General features: G+C 35.7%; 1 protein-coding gene across 1 annotated transcript in view; it reads right to left on the bottom strand.

The window, feature by feature from the left end:
* Nucleotides 1–9,390, bottom strand: part of LOC150096372 (putative ammonium transporter 3) — a 29,627-nt gene extending 20,237 nt beyond the window's left edge. The window contains exon 1 of the mRNA XM_090409045.1: nucleotides 9,364–9,390. The gene's annotated coding sequence lies outside the window, so the exon portion shown is untranslated. The remainder of the gene's footprint in view (nucleotides 1–9,363) is intronic.
* Between the last annotated feature and the right edge of the window lie 2,466 nt (nucleotides 9,391–11,856).

Raw genomic sequence — 11,856 nt, forward strand, 5'->3', positions numbered from 1 at the left:
CTCTTACATGTTGGCCACCAAGAAGTCCGGATTTAACACCCTGTGACTACTTCTTATTTGGGTACATAAAGGACAGATTTTTTGTTCCTCCCCTTCCTACAAGAGTGGACGATCTTAAACAACGCATCACAGTAGCTGCTGCGACTGTTGACATGGAGATGCTGAGAAGTGTTTGGAAGAACTGGACTATCGCATTGATATTTGTTGTGTTACAAAAGGGTCACACATAGAACACTTGTAACTTACCCATGTAAACTTCAGGACGTGCTCTTCAAACCATGTAAGTATTTCTGCCATGCTATTAAAACTCTTTCTTTAAAACTTTGAAAGTGTCTATTTCTTTTAGGCTAACCCTGCATATTGGACACAAGCTAATGGCGTCCAGTATACAGTATATACACATGCTTATAGTTGGACTATAAGCTGGTTAGAGACAGAATACGAATGGAAATCTTTCAAGAGCACAGTATGGGTTTGCTAAAGGGAGCTTTTACTTTAGTAAAAGTAAAAGCTCATTTTATAATAAGGTGACTAGTGTATTGGACAGAGAAAATGCTTATATAGCGATTTATCTGGATTTTGCTGAGGACGCAGAAAAACAACTGTCTGTTTTTGGCCAGAAATGCTTTACAGCCAAAACACTTATTCTTGCAATCCATTGCATTTTCAGATCACGTGTGTCAGAATATTTGACACGATCCAGATGAAATTCTCAGCTGATTAGCTAACTTGCTGATGGCGGTGCATCCATTTTCAGATAAAAAGTTCTTGTTTTGCTCCACATTTTCGGCCACTTCGCTGTTTGATGGACAATATCGATGTTCAACATCATCAGCAGATTTCCCTCCCAGTTTGAACTTAGAATGCAGAAGCTCGTGAAGTGAATGTTTTCGCTTTCCCCCTCCAGAAGCAAGTCCGTGAGAAGTTTTCACAGCTTGACGCATTGCATCTTGCATAGTTATTTAGTCTTTCATTTTGCAGTCGCAAATGGAGCTATAACATTAAGATAAGCGGCGAATGATTTTTGATCCCATCAAAAAGTTCTTGTGTGTGTGTCATCAGACATTTATGAATACGACCAACATGCCTTACATTACTGTGTAGTACATTTATTGCGAAAGACATAATCTAATAAAGCTTAGTGCATAAATACAATATTACATATTTTTATGCATTGTAAAGGATAATTAAAAATTCTGAAAAGTACTTTCAATTTTTTTTTTGGAATAATACAAAATTTGAAATTAACTCCTATGTTACGTATTATGTTTTTTCTTTCTTTCTCTTTTTTCCTTCTCGAAATCTGTAAACAACTCTGCATGAAACAGGGCAAATGTAGACATTCGAAAGAACTATAAAAACAACAAATAACTTAATAACAGTAAATGGAAATCAAAACTGTGCTTCTCTCTTCCATTATACCACTTAGAACGTTATTAATGAGAAAGCATCTCGATACAACGTTGAAAAAATGCATTTTGTACTTTCTATAATGGTACTAAACCACGTTTGTCACGAAATGTTGGGACAAACACGTCTATAATTTAAACATGACATTTCCTGAGTGTAGAATGATGGCTTTGGCAATCAACTTACAATATTGTAATTGTAGAAGTAGCGAACACAGTGCATAAAAACAGTAAAAGTACTCCTCAGCCTCAGAACTCACCTCAGCCTACAGAACATCAATCACCTGCCCCCCAATTCTGATTGCCAAGCCATCCTCCAATGGAGTTCAGATAACCTCGTCAATTTCAATGCTAGGAAAATTCAGTTCTGTCTTATTTCTCATAAAAAAGAACCATTTTCTTCCAGTATTATTTTTGACTACACTCAAATTTCCAGACAAGGCCTCTGCTGGCATATATGCATCACAACCATTGCATCCTCAGCTTCTAAAATTTCTTTTTTGCTCAAGACGTTATTACTTCACCCCTGAACAGCTGTTAACTTTATACAAATCGCAAATCCGCCCAGCTATTGAATACTGCTCTCATATTTGGAGTGGAGTCCCCAAGAGCTCCCTCAAAAATGCCGGACTCACTACAGAGAAGGGCAATTAGATGGATTAATAACCCATCTCTTACCAGCTCACTCCTCCCACTTTCGCACAATCATTTGGTTTCTGTAATATGTGTATTCTATAAATATTTCAATGGCAAATCTTCATCTGAAATAGTATCAATAACTTCCCCACTCAGTACTAAGTCCGTTGGAACAGTGCCTCTGCCGCCAACATCCCTTCACAGTATACCTTGAAACCCACAAAACAAGTTTCTTTTCCTCCTCCTTCATTCCCTGCTACTGCTGTTTTGTGGAACAATCTTCCCCCCATATGGGTTTCTCAAGGAATACACTATACAGGCTTTTAGATCAAATGTAAGCAAGTCTCTCCTTTCCCAACCCACTACCCATATACGGTACTAACGTACTATAGGTTTATTAGCTAACATCTCGTGTATGGGCTCAACATAAAAAAAAATCTCGTCACCTGATGGATAAAAGTCAACATTGCAGGATGGACTTGATGGGCAACAATGTTCAGATATTCCTTGGAAGACACCTGACCCCAGCAATATCAGGGGAAACGTTTCGTACTAACAAAACAGATCCCACAACACATCCTGAATCTTGAGTTGCTTACAAGGCAAGCTGGGTTCATTGCTTCATGGGGCTCCCGCCAAACTTTCTGTCTACCGTCGGTATAGACGAAGATGTACCATGCGTTGCCGGACTACATGACTTTTTATCAGTTTTTCCAGTTACGGCGTTGTAGAACTTTACCGTTCTTCGCAGAAATCATTGGTCTCTGCATAGACTGCCAATACCGATCCTCTTCAATTTCTTGAGCATGGTCCGGTGAGATATGGGACGGAAACAGCCATCATGAAATGCAACAGTCTGATGCACAGAGGAAAGTCTATAAGTCTATTTGTCCGTACAATCCTTCTCAGACGATCTCGTTCCTGACTGTCTTAAGACCACAGTTACACTTCTTAGACAAGCAATGTGGGTTACGTCTACACTGATTAAACGCCCGGGATATCTCACTTTGGGGGAAACCATTTATCTTTACTGTTTTCAATATCGTGATTCTAGCCAGACGAGCACCCATAACATTGAACTCTGAAAGATCCTTTGTTTTTTTCCATTGTGATCAACACTGACGATCACTGACCCGCAGCATTCTTAAATAGTTGCCTAGAACAAATTATGACGCACTTGACCAAGTTTTTTTTTTTAATATAAGATGCGTAAGAGATGTATACATATATCTGCATGAACGTTTCCAATTCAGTGTCGGTATATGTATATTCTTATACACCTGCAGCTTTACATTTGTAATAAGGCAATAGTGGCAGCCTCGTTGGTCAAATGATAGATTCTCTTATCTTTGACCTAGAGGCCGTGCGTCCAAATTTTTCTAAAAGATTCTAACCCATACCATTCTTTTTATTAGAAGAATGAAGTGGCTTGGAAACTATGTTAGTCTGTAGAACAAGGTTGGGTGATTATCCGGTGTTAGTTTACCCACGCTGTTATCGTGCTGTAAGTCTGCAGCTTTTCATGAGTTCGATCAAGAATAAAAATTCTAGCGATGGGCAACCAAAGTGGCAAAGTGGTCACATCATCACAGAGCTCCCCCCCCCCCCCTTACAATATATATCCAGTCAGTTGTTGCGAAATGTATGAAATAGTGAGTGATATACGATCACTTAATACAGACTGAATAACTTGTGTTAAAATTATAGTTAGCTTCCCATACATTTCAAAGATATACTTTATAATGGAATCATAATATAAAATCACTCACAGACTGAATAACCTGTGAATGGAGAGCATGCAACGTAAATAAACAGATAGACCTATAGAATATAAAAGACGCCAATTTCAAAAGTAGAAGGCATTTTTCATGAGTTGTTTTTTACAGGTATTTAGCCACTATATTTCGTTTGCAGAATTTAATAAAAATTCACCAAGGCTCAGTAAAAGAAATACAATGTTAAATATGTGAAGAAAAATAACAATTTTGCAATGACAAACGTCCTAAATGATGCATCGTTGTCTGTTTTGGATTCCCAATGTGGAATTGAAAAATCAACTTTGGCAACAGCATTTTCTTTCCAAATGATGTTTGGCCCAAAGGAATGAAAGTGGACGCTAACCACCAGCAATGATTTTTCGTATTCTTTATCATTTTCATTCAGGAGATGGTTTTGCTTGTTTGCACACCAATAGAAACGTCACTCAGGAGTCCTCAAAAATCAATGGAATGAATTATTCACGTTAGTGCAGCTAAAACATGCTGCACTGACATGTAATGCACCATGTTAAAAGTATTGGTAATTGTTTCGAAAACACACGGTCATTCACGCATCTTTTACACTCTCCGGTGTTCTAATCGTGTTATCGACTCTGCTGCTGAGATGCTTTACACGAACTTTATATTACGCCGCATATAAAGTTCGGCTTATTTTTATCTTTTTAGTTACAAAAATTCTTCACTGTCCTTGAGAAACGTTTGTGGCATCGCTGTCTCTTTTGTGCTACCTGTTTTGAGAACTCGCTGCTTTAGTCAGTTAAATAACATAATACTCAATGTCTGTTGCGAATCGATCATTTTAAAACAACAGCACTTTCACTTTTCGTGCGTTTTAAGCACACTTAAAACGCACGAAATGACTGTACTGCAATTCGCACAAAGTGAAGTTCGCTTTGTTTTTGTTCGTCCTGTGCGTGATGATGTTTGAGAGGCGAGGAGTAAGAAAACAAGTACTTCTGGAGATTAAATGTTTATGAAAACATTCCATTTGCTTGCTTTTATTAAGAATACATACTTGGTTTTCAAATAAAACACGTTAATAAACTAAATGCGCAGCACTGTTCAAATGATATTTAATGTGTTATTATGGAGAAAGTTTTACTGCATCAAAATTCCTGAATCAAGTTTTTTCTTCAAAACCATACAGATAGGAATGAAATGTTACGTCCAGTGTTAGATAGATTACTTTTTTAGGTTTATGTGTTTCAAAGGACAAATTATAAACTAACACTGCATGCAGACGTAATGACCTAACATCCAGGTATCAACTATGTGGTTTTGCAATTTACATAATTCATTATTTAAACAAAATGTTTACATAATGAATTTGTTTAAGAAAAAACACACAGACACGCAAGTATTTTACAGTAATTATAAATGGACAGATATACGGAAGATATCTGTCAATTTAAAAGGGGGGGGGGTAAGATAGAAATACATATAACTGCGTAAGAGTCAAATTAAACAATGAAATTACCTATTACGTAACAACATGAGGCGACACCTTTCTTCCAAGTTGGAACACCTCACGCTGGTGGCAAGCTGTAATGGTGTGGAGGATCACAAGAATAAAATCTTTTTTCCTTGAAACATCAAACTAGAAATCGTAAAGAGTCTATGTTTTCAAAGCCTTTATTTTCATGAAAAAATACAAGTAATATACTCCGAAGGAAATTTTAAATTGAAGCACATCCTAGAAGTATTTCTGCAATTCTTGCAGTAAGTTCTTTATCATAATCCAAAACCTACATTCCGAATTTACAGTTTAAAAAAGATGTATACAGAAAAGAGGTTGTCGTATTCTGTATATTCCAGATTTATTGAAAATCTAATATTTATAATATTAATAAGCAATTCTTTTATGACCTGATTTATATAAGATTCTGTTCATTGGACATCAACAGATACCGTATGGTCACTTACATGCTCGGTGATGTGCCACACCAATGATCCTGTTGTATGCTTTTCTGGAGGTTTCAACTCTCTGAAGATCAGTCACTGCAGACAGACACACCATCGTCCATCTCACTGACAGTCTACCCCTTCCTCTTTTTCCGGGAACTTTTGCTTCTATTACTGTTTTGAGAAATTCCACTTCCACCCTTTCAAGGTGTCCAAAGTATTTCAACTTTCTTCTGTCAATATCCTTAAGGAGCCTTAAAGTTCTACTGATGTTTTCTAGCACCCATCCATTTCTCCACGTTTCAGTGTATGATACTCACCAGATCTCAAAAGCAGCTATCCTTTTCCTATCGACTTCTTTAAGTTCCAAGTCTTATATCCATAAATCGCTGTTGGAAAAGAAGCTGCATCCGAAATCCTCAACTACGTTCCCGTTGAGATAGCTCCATCCTTCCAGATTTTCATATTTTGCTTGTCATTGGATTCTCCGCTGTATTTCAACTTGGACAACGGCTGAAATGTCAGCTCCGTTTTCCACTCATAATCGTTTTTCCTGTACATGTATATCGGTGCGTCCATTAATCGTAATGCCTCCTCACACTATGACCTTCGCACCGCCGTATCTATCCCCCTTCTTGAGATGGTAAGCAATACCACTTTCACGCCAGATCAAATGTCTTCTAGAATTGGAGGTAAGACTAAAACGACTCCCATCTGTAAAGAGTACTTTAGCCTATTGGTGTCTTGTCCAATTGTTATGGATACAACACCACTGAAAACGTGCTCTACGATGAGCTGTGGATAAAAGGATGCATATACAGGCCTTCGGGAATATAGGCCTCCTTGTCGCAGACGTCTTGTCCCAGTTTCTCAAGATATCTGCGCACCTGTGCTTGAATGGAGCCGACTTGCAAGCTGACCTGACGTGGTGTCGATTACGTTTTGCTGTTACCAAAAATCTCTCTTCGTGTTTCGTAGTAGAGCGAGGGAGACCTCTTAGAACACGTCTGGAACATGGAACAATGAAACATGTCCATTGGTTTGTAACGCTTTCCTGAGCCAGTATACAATACTATGTGGATTCCAAACTCCCTGGCAATATCAGTAATTCTGCGGCCTTTATAAAGCTTTCCAATAATTCATCTCCGCGTGAGATAATCTAGATGACGTCTGAGACATTACAAGGCATCGAGGTTCGCAACTTTATTCCTTCACGAAAAGAGCTTCCTTCAAACGCAATTTTCTTAGCACAGCATTTTGACTTCTATCCTGTTGAGTGCTACCAAGCGACCCCTTTGCGCGATTCGAAAATCTGAATGTGTACCCTGTTTCTACTCGAAATCATTAGTTATACAAATTGCCACAAGCTGATTCATCTGAATTTGCGGCTGTAATCTTCAGAAACAGTGTTCGTCTTAAGATTTTGGACACCAGTGTAGAAAGATGCGATCTCATGCATGCAACTGAGATATTATTTTAAATAATTATTTTCTCGATTATTTAAAGAAAATAAATAATCTTTATGGACTTAAATTTTCTTTTTTAACTTTTCCAAAATACCTGACACATACCGTACTACAATGTCACACGTTCAACAATTACTGAAGGCTATGCATGTCGTACCCCTCATGCAACAAAGCTACAACAGTATGAATGATTGCGAGTTTGGTGGCCGATTATACGGCCTCCTTTACATTTCTGAATAATGTTATTAACTAAAACGACATCAAAACTGAGATAATTACCAATAAAAATCAATTTAATGACTATCATAATCAAGTCATGCTTATCTCGTGAAGTGTGCAGGTATTCGATTTTAGTATTCGGTCCAACTTTTAATCCGAAACACCAGTTATCAAACAATCTTATTCAGGTTGGTTTATTCTAAACTATTAGATTTTATCTAATCTAGTGGTTGTTTGGAATATGAGCTATCGATTCACAATTATTAAGAAAGAGCTTTAAAATACTTTATTTAACATTTTAACTTACCCAGAGAGAGATAAAACTTCACACGTCATAGCCAATCTAATGTTCGTATTATGAAACTTAGAGGTCAAAAAAGTAATCGATGGATTGGACAGCAGTTGTCGAAATTTATTAGCTTTCCTCAAAAGCCTTCAATAATTATATTTACTGAATAATTTCGAATGTTCAGAAATGATTTAAATAAAAAAAATATGCATTTTAATACATTGCTTATCAATCATCATTTGTGATCCATGTAATAAGTGCGACCATACATACAGAAAAAGAAAAATGGATACTTGTTTATAGCCTTTTATTGAAACACATAACGGTGGTTCTACAAGTTTTTAATAACGAAAATGATGCGTACCGCAAACACTGCTGCATAACCAGGGGGACGGTCGTGCATAGGCACTGCGGAACTGCAGCACCCCCAATTTTTCTCGATATATAAATATATTTATTAATTTATTTATATTTGCTTGTAATCTTTAATTTTATCATGAACAATCCTATACAATTCTCTTATTTTGTATAAAAATAATAAAAATTCATCTTGTAGTACTTGGAGGGCGAAGGACGCTAGCAGCACTGTGTTTACCACAGTGTCATATTGCTACGCGTGCAAGCATATGCACATCATAGTGAGATGTGGCACTGTCCGTCGCCCAGTTCCACTGTTATTTATATGCAGTTTGCGCAGGTAGTAGAGTGTTCGTAATGCTTTTCGTGTTTACTCCGTCTTATTTTATTTATTTATTTTTTATTTACTTATTTAAAGGATAAATTAGCTAATTTTAAGAATAAATTGCCTACAGAAGAAACAGAATTAACCACGGAAGCATATCCCATGATCAACAAAGATAAACTTGAAACTGAACTTCGAGTATTCTACAGTAGACCCGACATGCATGATTGTAAATTAATTGACTGCTTAAAATTTATAACAGAAAATAATTTAGATTGTGTTCTTAGTGAAATTACTGTATTGATAAAAATTCTCTTGGCAATTCCTATGACTACATCAGAGCCTGAACGCTGTTTTCAAGATTAAAGAGAATAAAAACGTTTCTGAGGAGTACTATGAATCAGGATAGATTAAATGCACTTGTAATGATTTCAACGGAGAAAAAAATTCTTCAACAGTCACATAAACATCAAGGAAAGAGTGATTGACGTTTTCGTTCGAAACAAAACAAGAAGAATGGATTTTTTTTTAAGTAATTTTGAATTATTCCAAACTGTATAATTTTATCGATAATAAACAATATTCTTTCTTTTTTTTTTAATTTTTTGCCATAATTTTGATATTTTGTCCAAACATGCATACACTGTACTTACAGTGTGTATGTACATTTCGAAAGTTGCACCCCCCCCCCCCACGATTTCAAGCCACGAGCCGCCACTGTTCATAACATTCAATAACGCCTCCTCGAAAATTGCCTGTTGAAAATATGCTTTTTGTCTGATACTTTTTGTTTAGAATGCGTATCTTTACCTTAATATGACAAAGAGTTAATAATCAACAGTGCGTCGTAATGTCGGTATTTACTGACTCCATGTATTTTTTTTAATAATCGTAAAATACTTCTAGAACGGTGATTTAGCCTAGGAAACATTTTTATAGTAATTTCTTATTAGAAATAGTGCACGATCATAAAAATTCTTACCATTTTGCGATGACAATCGAACATGCGCTTTTTTTTTTTTGCAAAATAATTAATCTATTTTTATCGAAATGCAGAAAGTTTGTGATCTTTAAAGCTATTTAACACTGATAAAATTTAAACACACTCTCTTATTTTTCCTTTGCCATGTACCTTCCATCACCCCGTTCTAACATAAACACATCTCTCCCGGAAAAAAACATTTATGTGTTTATCGTGACTGGAAAAATAATCCATATAAATTATCTCGAAACATGATTTTGTTTGTAGTTGCTCAATTTTGAACAAATGTGACATCTAGCGGCGTTGACCACAATTAACAACTGAGCAACTTCCAGCGTAGTTGAAGTGGTCAATAATACTGTAAATCATCACTTGAAAATGGTCATTAGCCAATCAAATAATAAAAGTTAGTTAATTATAGATTAATATATTTAATTATATTAAGCCAGGTTTTCGTTTGTAAAATTTATTATTATTATTATTATTATTATTATTATTATTATTATTATTATTATGTTAGGAATTTTAATAATAATAATGACATTACCTTTGTTGTGTTATAAATAATTTCAAAAATATTTATTTGGCACAAGCATCGCAAATGGATATCGATGCTTACATAGAAAAAAATAAATTTTGTATGATTATTTGATATTTATGGTTACTTGAAACGGAATATAGCCCTTCTTTCCATCGTCATTTTTCACTGATGGAACCATAGCAATAGTCGTCTAAAAGCATTTTTAATAATTGTTCAGTAACATTTCGAATCCACCTCCAAAACGTATTGTTTCAAATGAAAGTTATAAAAGTAAAAAAAAATATAATATACTAATTTTGTCACTATCACAAAATAAACCATGTTGTTAAAGGTCAAAGCTGGATAACTGGGAGGACACCCCATGTAGTCTTTTAAAGAATGCAGAAAACCGACCTGAGCTTCTATCCTAATGTTTCTACTTGTGTTTCTAATCTTTATGTTCTCGTGGTGCATCCCGTTAGTATCTCTCACTAGATATTGAATGAACGAGGATGGACTAGGAATCTGAGATTTAGCCGACCAAATTGTATTATTTTTATTGGCTTAAATCAAAACAACATGATAAAATTTCATTAGCTTGCTGGAGCGTCGCCCGGTTAAACAAAGACTCCGTTGTTTTCGTCACGGGACCAGGAAGAACAACAAAAAGTCAGCTACTGGAACAAATCCTAACTCAAAATCAGCAGAGTTCAACAATTGCGCCATCAACATAGAAGCATCAACTGAAAAGAAATGGAACTAGCATAAGAATTGAATGAGTACCAGATAGGCATTATAGATGTTAGCAAAATAAATAAGACAAAAACAGGTGAGATAGGAAACTGGATAATGAGAATTATTAGTGCCTATGGTCCTACAAAAAGTTCTTCTAAAGAAGAAGTGGAGGAATGTTTCGATTCATTAGAGAAAGCAGCTGACATAAAGAAAATGGAAAAGCGGGTCCTTTTTGGAGATTTAAACAGTAGAGTAGGAAATTATTACAAGATATATAGAAATGTTTTGGGAAAATTTGGAGAAAAGAGCAAAGCTAATAATAATGGTAAGCACCTGCTGGATTTCTGTTCAGAACTTGGACTAGTTCTTACTAACACTATGTTTGAACATACAAACGTGCACAAATTAACATGGAGAGGAGATGCAAGAAACAAGAGCTGTCTCATTGACTATATTATAGTTGATAGCGATGTTTTCTCACTGGTTCAGAACACGAGTTTACAGACGATTTGAAATCGGAAGTGATCATCATTTAGTTCTGAGAAGCGAAGCATAACATTGAATATCATATTGAAAATAAAAGTGGCTAAGAACGTTTTGAAACCGAATTAAAGTTGAGCAGCTTATAGAGGTGAACTGTAGACTCAAATACACAAATATTATTTAAGAAAAAAAATGAAAGAGTTCGAAAACAGAAACCAAACCTTGGAGATTCAATTGCAAGCCCTGAAGAAAACATTGATTGATTCGGTCAGAGAAGCATGTGGTAAGTTGCCTGCAAGGATAGAAAATCAGAACTCCACGATAAACTCAGGAAGTTAAAGAGACAGTCGAGGTGAAGAAGAAAGTATATCGAAAATTCCTGACAAGTAACTCAACTTCATCTCTGAGAGAATACAGGGACGAATGTAAGAAAGCTAAGCTCTCTGCAAAACTAGCTAAACACAAATAATGGGAATACTTTGGTAAGAACATTCAAAAATTAATAATGTCAGGAAGGTAGTAAAATATTCTGGAGACTATTGATAAAGCTTAGAAATGGAGAAAAAATATTGTAAAAGCAATCAGTGATGAAGAAGATGACTCGGAAAATGAAGATAAAGATGTTCTAGATATCCGGAGTAATTTCTTCGAAAGATTGCGTAATGAAACAAGTAGTGGAAAATATTCAAGAGTACATATCAATATTTGAGGTAGAAAAAAAGCCATCAAAAACCTGAAACACAAAAAGGCAGCTG

This window comes from Typopeltis vanoorti, chromosome 19 (genome assembly GCF_054136105.1).
Source record: "Typopeltis vanoorti isolate ZY-2024b chromosome 19, IOZ_Tvanoo_1.0, whole genome shotgun sequence".
Taxonomy (NCBI): domain Eukaryota; kingdom Metazoa; phylum Arthropoda; class Arachnida; order Uropygi; family Thelyphonidae; genus Typopeltis; species Typopeltis vanoorti.